Here is a 14,792-nt window from a genome sequence, read left to right as displayed (position 1 = left end):
TTTTTTTGGATTACGTAGCCAGCTGAGATCCCGTAACCTAAAAAACTCGCGCTCTATAAGACGCTAATATTCCCGCTGGTACTCTTCGGCTACGAAGCGTGGACGTTGAATGAGCGCTACCAACAAGCTCTTGGTGTTTTTGAGCGTATAATCCTGCGATCAATTGCGGCATATTAGACGAAGGAGTCTGGTGCAGGTGCATGAATCGTGAAATATAATATAAAACCCGATTTAATCCACCTAGTGGTGAAAGGAACCTTTGTTATACGGTCTTACTTGTTATTTGAGATAGAAATCGACACGTTTTCGGAACATAATTCATCTATTGGTTAACGTTGCGTAATGCGTTGGTTTACATAAAATTTTTGAAAATTGAATAAGTTTACAAATTTTGAACAAAATAGAAATACTTTTAAATTTTGATAGATCCTTTTTTCATAAAATTGCTGAGTAAGGATAAGTAAGTTGTTATTAATTTGAGTAAGTGGAAATAAAAGTAACTTGTATGTGGAAATCTTATTCTTTAACATATATATTGCCTAGTAAAGGTCCTGTAATGCCATTCTATTTGATTCACATCAATAGAGTTTTCTTGAATAATTTTCATCAATTTTTATTAACCTTCAGTTACTCACGCTGTTGTATTTTGTACAACACGTGTAGGTTTTTCAACGCCATATTGTTATAAAGTTACAAATCGTTGATTAATTAACGTATATTCTTCAATAAACTTATTCTGAGCAAAATGTCATAATTATTCAATGCATTAATAATTTAAATTGTTGGGAAAATGGATCAGCATAAACCGCCATCACAGAAACGAAACAATCAGCATGCGAGGTGTACCGCAATTTACCCCAAGTGGAATTTTCTCTCGTTTCTTCATATGGAAAAATGGTGTCTGTATGCAGCAAAACTAGCCAATGTAAAATGTTTAAAATATATCCGTCTGCTGGTAGTCGAGAAATTTGTAGTCAAAATTAAGGTATTTTTTATAATCAATGTTCTACAGTTCCTAAACAAGCAAACATAGAGGTATACTATATTCAGCAAAGCTGTGTATTTTTATCATTTGTACAACTTTGTAATACAAGAAAAAGTCATACAACAATTACAAAAAGAGCAAAAATATAAAAACTGAGTTTACAAATTCATATACAATAAATAAGATTTTTCTATCTTAGCTGCAGAGATGGAAGGTTACTGTCTCTAGCAAAATTTCTTGTAATAATATGCTCTATAACTTTGCAGAACACATCAATGTGTTATATTGATACTGAAGAAAGATTTTTTTTTTATTTCACTTTTAGGGAAATAATCAAAATTTAGATTCCACCAGACGATAGAGCTTTTAATTTCAAGAAACTATTCTAAAGGTTCGATAAACCTAAAACCAGTCCCAGTCAAACCTCTAGTGCGCACGTTTTCTTTGGTTTGAGGCTATTGTGCGCGCTAGTAACTGTGTTACAAAAGTTGGCGCGAGCGTTCGAGGGTTAATATCTTTTGACCGCTATAACCAATTCTTATGAAATTTTGCATAACTATTCGTAGTGTCAAAACCTCTCGTTTGATATTAAAATAATTGAAATTAGGTAAATTATCTTGGTTAAAATCATTATAAATTATTGTTAATTTTGGTGTGGTGTATACGGTTGCTCATAACTTTCAAATTAAACGTCCAATCAAAAAATCATTCAATAGTGATCTATTAGGATATATTACCTTTCAAATGAGACCAATAGCGCATAAATCGGTTTGGCCATCTCTAAGAAACAGGCGATAATTATTACCTTGTCAAAACAGGTTTTTTAAGCATAACTTTTAAACTACTTGTTTGTTTTCAATTAAAAATTCCTGAATAATTTAGCTTTAATAAGGGCTTTCATTTGATACTAAGATCGTTAAAATCGGTCATGTAGTTCTAGAGAAACCCGTGTCACGTAATTTTCACATTTTTGCTTATAACTTTTAAACGAAAGGTCGTGTCACGAAGCAACTCAATAGTGGTCTACTAGACAATAATACCTTTCAAACAAAAGTAATAGCGAACGATTCGGTTCAGCCATCTCTGAGAAACAGGCGATAGAAAAAATCATTACATACATACACACACACACACACACACACAGACATTGCTCAAATCGTCGAACCCTATCGATTGGTATATGTGACTTGGCCCTCCGGGCCTCGGATCAATTTCGTGTTTTTCGACCAATTTTTAAACCTTTGTTATAGTATAACAAAGGTAAAAAGATGTGGATATTGTGAAGCGACTGAACCATGGCAGACTACAGTGGGCTAGCCATGTAGCAAGGATTCCGGATGAGAGGCCAGTGAAAATAATATTTAGCAGAGAACCCGGCAGAGGCCGGCAATCCTAGACAATAGCTGTTAGAGCAGCGGATGTTAGGGGCAACTGGAGAGCGGCAGCCCAAGACTGAGAAACGTGGAGACGTTTCCTGAATTCGGCATGAATTCGATAAGCGGATTGACGCCGAAAAAGTATGGTAAGTAAGTTCTGTTTGTCATTCCGGTTCGGTGCCTGCCTAATTTTGTACACGTGTTGTCCAAAACGTGTCATAACTTTTTGCGCAGATCAAACCGAAGCTTTCGCCGTTTTTTTGTCACATTTCACATCGATATAATGGCTTGACGCTTGAACTTGTTAACTACCCAACTAGCACTGTTGTTATAAACTAGTTGTGGTAACCGATTAATGACTGATTTCAGTCAGAAATAGGTTGCAGCAACCAGAAGCGACAAAAGTGTGCTACTTGGGTACTATCCTGGCCTTCTGCGGACCTGCAGTGCTGCGTTTCCCACCATTACCATTCTTCCGCTTGCAAGTCTAATGTTCCTTGAACGTTTAGATTACTTAAAATACATGCGATTTGAAGCTGTTTACCAATCTATTTATGGTAAGCAAACTCTTGTTCTATTTTTTTTGCTGTGAGGCCATCACTGCCAATGAAATTCTTCTAGTGTTAACAATACGCTTTACTTTTATTCGAAATTTTAGACATTTTTACTCACAAGGGGAAAAGAGTTACATTTTGTTTCTCATAGTTTTTTAAAGTTTACCATCTCGCGTTCTCTATCTCTATCTTCATCTCTATCTCTATCTATCTCTGCCTGTTTGTATCTTTCTCCGTCTCTCTCTCTCTCTCTCTCTCTCTCTCTCTCTCTCTCTCTCTCTCTCTCTCTCTCTCTCTCTCTCTCTCTCTCTCTCTCTCTCTCTCTCTTTCTCTTTCTCTTTCTCTTTCTCTCTCTCTCGCTCTCTCTCTCTCTTTCTCTTTCTCTCTCTCACTCTCTCTTTCTCTCTCTCTCTTTCACCCACACTTTATCCTCCTCTTTTTCCCCACTTTCCATTCTTCTTTATCTCTCTCTATTCCCTATCTCTCTGTCTATTGTTTTTACTCTCGTAAACAATTTTCACAAAAACTGTCAATACATCTTCAGCAAAGGCAATACAGTAATGTTCTGATTTTGTCAGCTCCCGATTTTGTCTACCCCCGATTTTATCAGCTTTTTATCCCGATTTTGTCAGCCCATAAATTTTGTACCACTTTTGTGCTTTTAAACATGATTTATAAAACTTTTCATCCTACTTGAAACTATTCTGATTCTCTGGGGAGAGTTTTTGAATAAGATAATGCCTTCTTGCGAGTAATTCGGAGTCAAAATTAGGGTATTTTTATAGTAAAAGTTCTATAGTTTCTGAACAAGTAAAGAGAGAGGTATACTTTATTCAGCAATGTTGTGTATTTTTACTATCTGTACAACTTTGTAAAACAGGAAAAAGTCATACAATAACTACAAAACCAGCTAAAATAGAAAAACTAATTTTAACGACTTTTCATTTATGAGAAATAGGATATTTCTCTCTATGCTGAAGAGATAGAAAGTTACTGTCTTCAGCAAAATTTCTTGTAATAATATACTGAAAAACTTTGCAGAACACACGTATGTGTTATATTGAAACTGAAGAAAAATAAATTTTGTATTGCACGTTTAGGGTGATTAATCAAAATTTGAATTCCTCTGGACGATGGAACTTTTAATTTTAAGAAACTCTTCCAAAAGTTCCATAAACCTAAAACAAAGTTTTCCCGTTCAAAACTCTAATGCGCACCAAAAAGGTTCTGGATTAGTATGCTGTGCCCGGTTCATTGAGCTTTCGGTTGACCAATTGAGGGTTAAAATTTAACTTTTAGTAGAAGTCTTCGATATTGCAAGGTCTTAAGTGTTGAAATTCGAAAAAAAATTTCCCGATTTTGTCAGCCCAAAATTCAACACGGAGCTGACAAAATCGGAACATTACTGTACCAGAGAAATTACGCTCTTGTGCATACAATCACGATAGTGATTTTCATTCGTTATCGCCTCTTGATTCGTTGCTTCTTGCGAAAATTCACGGCCATACATTTGACCACCTTTATGGCCTAAAAGTCCTTACATGGAGTGCGGCCAATTCAATCGTATTTTTATGACAAGCGATGCTATTGATTCGTGTAATAATGTAGATTCAACAGTACAGCAGTACTACTACAATATAACAGTACGATATCAACGAGAAATCGATATATTATAACCCTAAGAGAAATGTCCCGAAATGATTGCTTTGTGAGACTTTCTTTGCATCAGATTGAAATTTACAGATGAACTAGAAAAGTTATGAAATTAATTTTTTTTCTTTTTTATTGGTATACGAAATGAAAAAATAGGGTATGTTGCTGCTTCGTCGTAATTGCCTATTCCCGTCCTATCCAACACAAATTACTAAAAATATCAGCGTTTTTTATGACACACAATGCAAAATTAGTTATTCCCTAATATTTTAGTTTGTTGTCTATCATACGCGATCAATTAAAATGAGCTGAGATCTATTTAAATGCTTTTTATATTACAGAATTCCTAGCATCCAAATTTCCTACGTTTTTTCGTGCGACGAAGAAGAAAATGTCGACTAATCGTTTTTATTTCCGTCATTTATAAAATGAGAATAACTCACGCAACGCATTGTGGTTATTCTGCAGCCGAGAAAACTTGCATGACCAGCTGAAATTTTTGCGGAATAACATTTGTCAAGCCGTCCTACGCAAATACATGCAGGCTAATTTCGCAAACATTGTTATCATTTTAAGTTCGGACGATGAAAAATTTTGATGGGCGGATTTTAAAACGGTACGACGAATTTAAGAAATAAAGTTAGTTGCGTAATTTCAATAAAATGCTTTAATAATCGCTTTTTAGTGAATTCAAAGTGCACGGATCGGAAGGTAAGTGTGTTTGAGTCAAATCAGCACAGTTTGGAGTATTCATTAAATCCATCCAAGAAATGATGAAAATTAGAGTGGTTTTACTTACTACGACGGAAAATAGAAACAAAGCCTAAAAGAATTTTAACTATTAATTCATATAGGACGTTACGATCAAAATTTTGTCAAATAAAAATGAATATGAATTGATTGCATACTCAATACTTAATAACCATAAACTACCAACCACTCACTTCCTTGGACGCCACCTGTACGTTGTTGGCGGCATACCATTCTATGACCTTTTTGCGTTATGGGAGGATTATACATTTCGCCTAAACAGCGCGGAAAAATTTTATTCCCTTAGGAAAGGTAGTAGGTAGCCATTTTCCGAACGTTCTTTCAAGTAAATTTGCTAATAGACGGCCACGGTTGCAATGTAAAATGCTACTTTCCAAGCAATCGGTACAGATAACCTGCCAAACCAGATTTTTCAGAGCGAACTTCGACAGTTTCATACAATTGAAAATGTTTGCCAACTCTTCCAATTGCTTACAATATATACTGCTGCGCAGAAAGCTATTTGCAGTCTATTTTGACGTAGATTTCGTCGTCCATCACAAAAGCCTTGGTCCTACATACATTCCGCTCCCATATGGCGAGTAGTTAGAGTGCAGGACAATTGCGGGCTGGAGCTATGCTTCTAGAGTCGAGATTCGAACCTACGACGACTGGCTTGTCCGTCAGCATCATCGTGTACTGGCCCTCTTGTTTTATTTATTGCCGCAATTTGGAGTCGACAATCGACAATCTGACTCATTTTTTAGATTAATGGGCGGTTCTAGACGACACTCCAAGCTCGTTTGCAACATCTCGGACTGAAAGGTTGGAATTACACTTGAAAGCGCTGTTCACTATTTTTCGAAATTTTTTTCAATTCACGAATTTTTCTGACTGTTGTTTTATCAAATCTACCCGAAAACTTTTATGACGTGACTAAAATTTAGCTTGTTGTTCAGCTTGTTATCGAATTCACTGACGCGTCAAGCGTAAATGGTTCGAATATGCGCTATGAGAAAGCAAAACTTTAAAGCGTTGCTCCTCTTACTTGGACGACGTTTTGATAAATGGAGAGCAAATGCCAAAAAAGAGCAAAAGAAGCAACAGATTAGCCCGACCATAGTTCTTTTACCAAATTTTTTGACTTCAATATATGTTTCAGACTGGACTATTATTTGCTGCTCTCGCAGCGTATTATACTGTGGCCCTGATGAGAATTTATAGTTGCATTTCACGCAGGTTTCGTCCCCCATTATTAAGCACATGAAATTAATTCCCAGTAAGCATTGTATCGCACAGCTTTCGCACTGTTTCTTGTTTTTGGGTTTATTTTGGTTGCTTCTGCTTCTTCTAGGCTCGCAGACTCAGGCGTTCTTTTGCGCGATGATCGTTTAATTTCAACGTGCCAACCTTTTTGGCCACTGGGATGTACTGGCCCGTTGGGTGGGTGTTTTACTCCTAACGCCCAGCTATGACACAGCTTGGATGAAAACTGATTTTAATCTCCTGCCCAATAATAGACCCCCTAACTACGAGGGAGATCTGCGAGTATGTCACCTGAGCTAAACGTGTCGGATTTGTATACCGATTAATGTTCGCGAGTTGGGTCTTGCAACAACCCTTTTGCTTTCTGGTAGGTGTGGTGAAGAAGCACAAGACGAGTGGTTACTACTTCGGGTAGATACAAGAGTTAACCTTTCGGATGCGGTTTGTGAGATACTGAATACACGCGTGAAGAGTGAATATTACCTGGTCTACACGCGGTCGTTTGATTTACTCCACGGCTGTTTAGTTAGACTAGAGCTGTTCGGTAACAAACAGAATAGGTACTTCGACATAATGATAAAACATGAAAACATCAAATTTGACAAATCACGTTTTGTAAATGAAATACATCAACAAAGTGCCATATATTGCATAGCACGTTGTATATCTAACAAACGTAAAACAACTATTTACCTCTACCGGGTATGGAACAAGATGTTTATTTCCCACGTCGTCAACTGCTCGAACGTTTCGATTAAAATGGTATCATTTAATGTTCCATGGCTCCATTCTAACCATTCCAGCGTCTATCTATCTGAAAGCAACCGCAGCTGATGGCCCGCCATGCAGCGTGAGAAACCGGCAAGGCGATGCACTTGCACCTGCGCTGCGGTGCGGTCGGACATTTGGTTTTACTCGACAACCACTTTTAATGCATGCCAGCAGTTAATACTACCGCCACGTTTCACTACGGTGATGTACGTCAGACTGACTGCAGACTGAAAACAAACTATTCCCTAACAGCCCTATTGTTGAGAGGTCATTAACGTAACACGCCATCCATCAAGGTAAGTTGTGGTCGCGGTATTGCCCTCAGATGGCTGGAAGCGAATTTGTAACATGTTGTTCGGTATAGTAAACTAGGTGTTCTGTGCTCAAGAGACAGAAGTTGTAAAACGTAAGTGCGTCCTTTTGAACATAAAGTACAACAATATAACAAGAATTAAAAGCTAATTTGAAAATTAATGAATACTTGCGTGTCAATGGAGTTGCATGCTGGTGGAAAGAAATGCCATACCTGGAAATTAAAGAAAAATAAAAGAAAATTAATTATTGAAACAAACTTGCAACTATGGCTTGTCGAAGGTAAAACTAGTTAATTAAAATATTAAATCCTACCCAATTAAACAACATTCACGTTTCAACTTTTCCATTCAACTTTTTATTAATAATCATCTGTTATTCTTGCCATATCCGGTATTGTTCGCTATGATCAAGATATTTCAGACACCAAATTGGATGGTCTGTCGTAAAAGTCAATCTGATGTTTATCCTAATTCTTAATAGAGTAACTAAGGCCAAATATGATTTTTGTTCCCAGATAATATTCAAATAACAAGCTTTTCAAATTACTTAAAATTATAACCAATACTCCCACAACGACAAAAAGCCTACTTATCTACTAAAATCTCGAACAAACTCGTTAATCACCGTGTCGTCGTGGGCCGCGGATATGTAGTTACCCGCAAGCGGCACCGTCACCCTCGACAGAAGCCGTTGCACCAAACGAAACGACCTCCAGCAAGGCAACTTAACAAACGAGCAATACAACAACAATCGATTGGTTTGCAATCTCCGACACAGAAAGAAGAAAAAAATCATCGCTCACGGCAAACATCTTACCCGGACACCGGAGCAACGATGGGCAGCTACGCGGACGGGTATTGGACAATTTATTGAAAAGGTTCACGCTGACAGAGCACAATTATCCCGCGCCGACCCTTACCGATTCCAACCGCTTTGATGATCCATATCGACTTCGGCGGTACACGCGCGCGCTCCCAGTTCGATCTCGCGGTAAACACCTTCACCAAACCAAGCCTTGCGCGTTCGTAAAATTATTGCGGGATTGACAACTAACTGATACGATAATTGCTACCTTCGGTTGCTCTACGACCGTTTCTCGGTTGATGTAGTAACATGTGGGCGGTGAGACGGCGAGACGACATGCAGATGGCCAATAAAATCACCGGCTGTTCAGGTTTAGTGTGCATTGAAAGTGTAGATACACCGTTCATAGGAATTGGAGACTGCAGCTGCCATGATGAAATTCGCGTAGAATGACCCTCGCCCTCTGCTGCGCTGCGGTACCGACTGAAAGCAATCAAGGATCGCGCGTGGTGGCGATGAAGAATCGTGTGCAGAGACCCCCACTGACTGGTTCAACGAGGCAGTGGGTCAGGTTTTATTTTCTGCTTGGACTCCTCCGTGTAGTGCCCGTAAGGGCGCAGCTGGTTGTACAAACGCATAAATAATTTGAACAAATTGCATAATGGAAATGCTTAGACACAGCGAACGGTGGGAGATAAATTTTGCACTTTTCAAACCCTTCCTCATAGTGGCAACTGTGTACCGTTAATAGAATCATTAAAATGCTTATCAACTTAGCGATTATTCCAGTTACTACCATAACTGACATAATATCCTGACGACGACATAGTCAAATATCGTTCTTCTTCTTCAGCAGCATAGAGCCGGAGTGGCTCGTGCTATTTCAAGCAAACGTCTCCATTCAACTCGGTCTTGGGCCACTCGTCGCCAAATTCCTAGTCGGCTCAGACGTCGCAAACCGCTTTCGACCTGGTCGAGCCATCGTGCAAGTTGGGCCCCCCTGTTCCTGGTGCCGGTGGGGTTGTTGAAGAGGACTATTTTCGTCGCACTGTCTTCCGGCATCCTTACGACGTGTCCGGACCATCGTAGTCTGCTAACTATCGCTAGATGTACGATGGGAGTCTCCCCAAGCAGTGCCTGTAGCTCGTGATTCATACGCCTCCGCCACTCTCCGCTTTCAGTTTGTACTCCGCCAAATATCGTCCGCAGCACTTACCGCTTAAACACGGCAAGGGCGCGTGTGTCCTCCGTAAGCAGCGTCACGGCTTCAAGTCCATAAAGAACTACCGGTCTAATAATGGTTTTGTACATTGTTAGCTTCGTGCGGCGGCGTATGCTTCCTGATCGTAACGTTTTACGAAGGGCAAAGTAGGCCCGATTTCCCGCTTGGATGCGCCGCTGGATCTCCTTACTAGTGTTGTTGTCCACGGTCACCAGCGATCCCAAATACACGAACTCCTCTACCACTTCTAGTTCGTCGCCGTCAACGGTTACCGTCCGTGGGAGGCGCGCGTTTGTTTCCTTTGAGTCTCTTCCTTTCGTGTATTTGGTCTTCGACGCATTTATTTTTAGCCCAATTCTCCCAGACTCCGCTTTCAGTCTGGCGTAGATTGCCTCCGCCGTCGCAAAGTTCCTGGCAATGATATCGAAGTCATCTGCAAAACCTAGAAGTTGGCTACTCTTGGTAAAAATCGTGTCTCTCGCTTCGGTGCCCGCTCGTTGGATCACCCCCTCAAGAGCGATGTTGAACAGCATGCAGGATAGACCGTCACCTTGTCTCAACCCTCGCCGCGTCTCGAAGGGACTCGAGAGTGTCCCAGAGATGCGTACGAAACACATCACTCGATCCAATGTAGCTTTGATCAGTCGCGTCAGTTTGTCCGCAAAAAACCGTATTCGTACATTATCTGCCATAGCTTGTCTCGATCGACTGTATCGTATGCTGCTTTGAAATCAATAAAGATGTGATGCGTGGGCACGTTGTACTCCTGACATTTCTGCAAGATCTGTCGGATAGTAAAAATTTGGTCCGTAGTTGCGCGAGCCCCCATGAAACCCGCCTGATAATTCCCTACGAAACCTTGTGCTATCGGTGACAGCCGGCGTAACAGGATCTGGGAGAGTACCTTGTAGACGGCGTTTACCAGCGTAATACCACGATAGTTGCAGCAGTCATTGCCGAACGCTCACGAGGGCCCACACTCTTTTCCACGTGCAGAGCGAAGGCTTAAGATAAAAAAAAGATAAGAAGTGAAGCAAAATCAGCAGTCATACAACCTACTTATTCTCGCGGGTTGTTGACAGGTCACTAGATATTGGTTTTGTGAGCGGGTTGCGCAGAATGACGCTACGAAGCTGTGCACCGCGTGTGTCGGTCCAAGAAAGTATGCACACAGTACCGTTGCATCGGTTGTTGGTCGTACCCTTGCATCAGTGGAATATACCTTAAATGCTATGCTTCTCACACTCGCTCGCGTATTGAAATGTTGAAGAATGCAGAGCCGTCAAGAGACACCCCTGACTTGGGGACAGACTATTCTATCAATAAGTGGGCTTAGTTTCCACTGGGGTTGATTACTCGATCTCCATTGGTAAAGGTTGCTCCTATTCTAATTGGTACCGTCACCGTGAGGAGATAAGGATAGGAGCTGCTGGATAAAGTCTGACTAAAAGTAAATATGACATTTGACATAACTTTTTTTACATGTTTATGAAGAACACCTGGTGCAAGTTTCTTTAAAATATTCCACCACGTTACGCAGCAGTACAAAATGGAACTCAAACGACGAAAAAAAACATCTGGAAAGTCCGGAGTGGTCTGGATGTAAAATGCCAGAAATGTCAAAACCAACAATGGGTAATGTTCTAAGGGTAAACTAGGGTAAGGAATCTAGTTTTTCAAACCTGTGCTAGTTTCGCACCACTACTAAAATATTCATCTAAGTTTTTATAATGAAAGTTTTTACAATTTACGGCGGGAACGATAGAAGAAAGACTAACGCACCGCCACACCTTCCTCCTCAGCTCTCGGTCCCTAATTTTGGTTTTTTTTTTAAGTTGTGTGCCGTCTTTCCACATCTAAGCAAAGCCTTGGGTATAACCGTCTTTAGTCGTCACCCTTCTTTATCGACAAACATCGCAGCCGGTTATTAGAGTATACGACAATTACGGGACTAGTGTAACGATCCTTCCGGCTCTAAGTCCAAACCTGGCGTCTCCATCCGGGATATGGCAGCACACTTTTGGCACTTTTAGTTGAAGAAACCTATTTACGACCAAAATTGGTTCTAAATCAGTTTCCACAACTGCTTTATAAGAACTGTGCTAGTAGGGTAGAAGGTACGATGTCAACTATCAAACCATGTGGAATATCCTCGTTTGAAAAGGCAATTGGTCTTACAGTGACAGTGGTCGAATCCGCTTGGAGAATAATTTGGTAGCCAAAAGGCGTGCTAAGCGTTTATAAGCAAGTTTTGATGAAAAAGTAAAGCAAAGCCTTGGATATCACCGTCTTTAGATATTACTCTTCTTTATCGACAGACTTCGCAGCTGGTTATTAGAGTACAGGACAATAACGGGGCTCGTGTAACACTTTTCACACAAACTAAACCTGTTGTAGGTATCAACACTCGAAAGTACCAAAGACAAGCAAATGGTGTAACGTATAAAACGTTTCTGTATTCTTTCGATTCGGTGGCTTCAATAATGCTGATGTGGAGTCCCCATTACGTAGAGATTTTCGAGAAGGGGACGGAATATGATGCAATACAGTACTTTTAGATAATCCCGTCCAAATTTCACAACGAATCCCAGCTAGCGAATTGGATTCAAAAAAATCGTTGCGCGATGATGATTGAACGCCAGCTTCGGATCGAAAACTACGCCGAAATAAGTCGCATTATGAACTCTTGTCAATATATGACAGCCGATTTGACACAACGCAACATCATTACCTTGTGTTTAGTGATGACGGTGGACAAATAGTTTACTTACAAATTACAAATATTTACAAGTTACAAATTAAAAAAAAAATTTGGAGACGAAGACAATTCTTGACGCAACCTTTCGTTAAGTAAGTTTAAAATCATCAATTTGTATTCAGTTCCAGCAGTCAGGCTTGGCATACACTTTTCGCTTCGATTTTGCTCTTTTGATTACTGCATTTCAGCCAAGCAAAATTTGAAAAAGTGATGTATGGGGCGTTTGTAGAATTTGTTATTATCTACAATATTGCTGAAGTAAGCATTACTGTGCATTTTGTATTTATGGCGCTATAAGGCTGCTACCCTCTTGGTAGCAAAAAGACCGCTCTTTTTGCTACCAACGGCATTGCTGCCCTACAGCGCCGTAAATACTAAAGATAAAACTTCACTTTCTTCAGCAATATTATAGATAATTACTAGCTCTACAAATGCCCCATACACCACTTTTTCAAATTCTGCTTGGCTGAGATGCAGTAATCAAAAGAGCAAAATCAAAGCGAAAAGTGTATGCCAAGCCTGCCAGCAGTAGAATCAATGTCGTTGAAAGTAACAGTAGATTAAGACTAAGATTAAGATTAACAGAAATAGTCTCAAGATACTGCCTTGTGGTACGTCAGATTGATTTGTGAACGGGGACGATGTGTTCGAGCCAACCTTCACCTGCAATTCTCTCGTTCACTTACACTTTATGCTCCATTTCAGTAACACAATTCGCCGTGAAGCCAAGGAGATTCATTGTCACAAAGCGACCAGACATGATTTCGTGTTAGTCAGAAGAAATGTTCTCTTCCAGTGCTGTGAATACAAACGGCGCTCACGAATATTTTAAAATAATTTTAATGCGGCAGATCTCAACGGCAGAGCAACAAACGATAGTTTCTGACACTTCGGTGATCGCCATTCATGAAAACCGGAAATGGCAAAAAAATACTTCCAAATCTCCTAAAACTGCAACTAAAAATTCGGCCCACCGGAAAGGAATGATGGCAAAAATCACATCGGGCAATAGCGAAATAATCATATCAAGAGTAATCTCAAATCTAAAGCTTGATTCAATTAATGTGTGGACGCACAAAATCAACTTAATTTCGAGTTAGGTATGACAGATAATCGATAATCGACAGATAATCGAGTCTGACGTCAAAATGTCGACCTTAGTTTACTTCATAGCTCAAAGCGATAGTTGTATAAACTAGCAAGATGTACTAATTGCTGCAAATGTTGGCATGATATGAAAAAATATTGATTTGAAACTAATCGAACAATTGGCTTCAGGGGGCAACAATATTCCAGAAGATGGAAAAACTGAATTGTGCTCTTCTGTCCAACAACTTTAACTAGCAATCATTAACTTTTCGTGGGCGAGCCCAATTTCGGAAGCAGTTTTTGGACCCAAAGACAAGAAATGTATTCACTGCATTCTTCTTGGCAATCTGACCACAGCGAATATATTTTCATGAACAGAATTTTTGTTTCAGACAACAAAACTGCTTTTGAAATTGGCAGAATCAATGACTACTAAGTTCACCTTAATCGAATGACGATATCGATATCAGCTACGAAATAAAACCGTATTTGGTATGAGTCGAAAATTGTAATTAACCATTGAATCAGATTGAAAACAAGAGTAAAAATAAAAACTTTTCTATGGTGAAGGCTTTTAATTGTCACTCACATACAAAGATGCTCTATGGTATAAACGGTATAAACAGTTTCAAACGTTGTGCCGTTTGAGCATGAGTCGACATAGAGAAAAAACATTTTATTCCATGTGACTACTGTCAAAGGTAAAAAGACACTAGCGAACAGTAGCTCGTTATCTAAAGAGCTTAAAGGATTATAGTTTCCTAACCTTTGAATTACTAACAAGTTCTTTCAATAGGCAATGTAAACGAAAGTTTTTTCCTAACCCGATCCGTACTCAAATGCCAGGGAGAATTAGCATGCATACGTCGTTGGAGGGTTCCCCCGTGGGTAGGCTGGATTTTATGTTTTATCTTCACATTTACGACTTAATTTCGTATGCAAAACCGCCTACCAGCAATCACAAATTGCTAATTGCATCCCTATAACGGGGTACGCTACCGCTACCCCTCGGCTGCAATAACCAACCAGCGCAGAATTGCTTCGTTAAATTTACCAACGAGCAAAGTACTTTCAGTTGGAGGTAACCTTCGAAAAGCTTTTAATTGCTCGACGATAGAGAAAAAAAACACATCGCTAACATGCGGCTATCTGCTGGGTTTTATTGGGAAACTGCGATGCATGTCGGTGTCCGATTCTCGCGTTGGTTGGCCTGAATTTGCGTTTCATTTTCGTTGAATTCCGAAATTGA

General features: G+C 39.7%; 1 protein-coding gene across 1 annotated transcript in view; it reads right to left on the bottom strand.

The window, feature by feature from the left end:
- The window catches only part of LOC128736356 (uncharacterized), a 116,809-nt gene that overhangs the window by 72,494 nt on the left and 29,523 nt on the right, over positions 1-14,792 (bottom strand). The window lies entirely within an intron of this gene.

This window comes from Sabethes cyaneus, chromosome 2 (genome assembly GCF_943734655.1).
Source record: "Sabethes cyaneus chromosome 2, idSabCyanKW18_F2, whole genome shotgun sequence".
NCBI classification, from domain to species: domain Eukaryota; kingdom Metazoa; phylum Arthropoda; class Insecta; order Diptera; family Culicidae; genus Sabethes; species Sabethes cyaneus.
The sequence above is the reverse complement of the archived record's forward strand: the minus strand, read 5'-3'. Positions and strand labels throughout refer to the sequence as shown.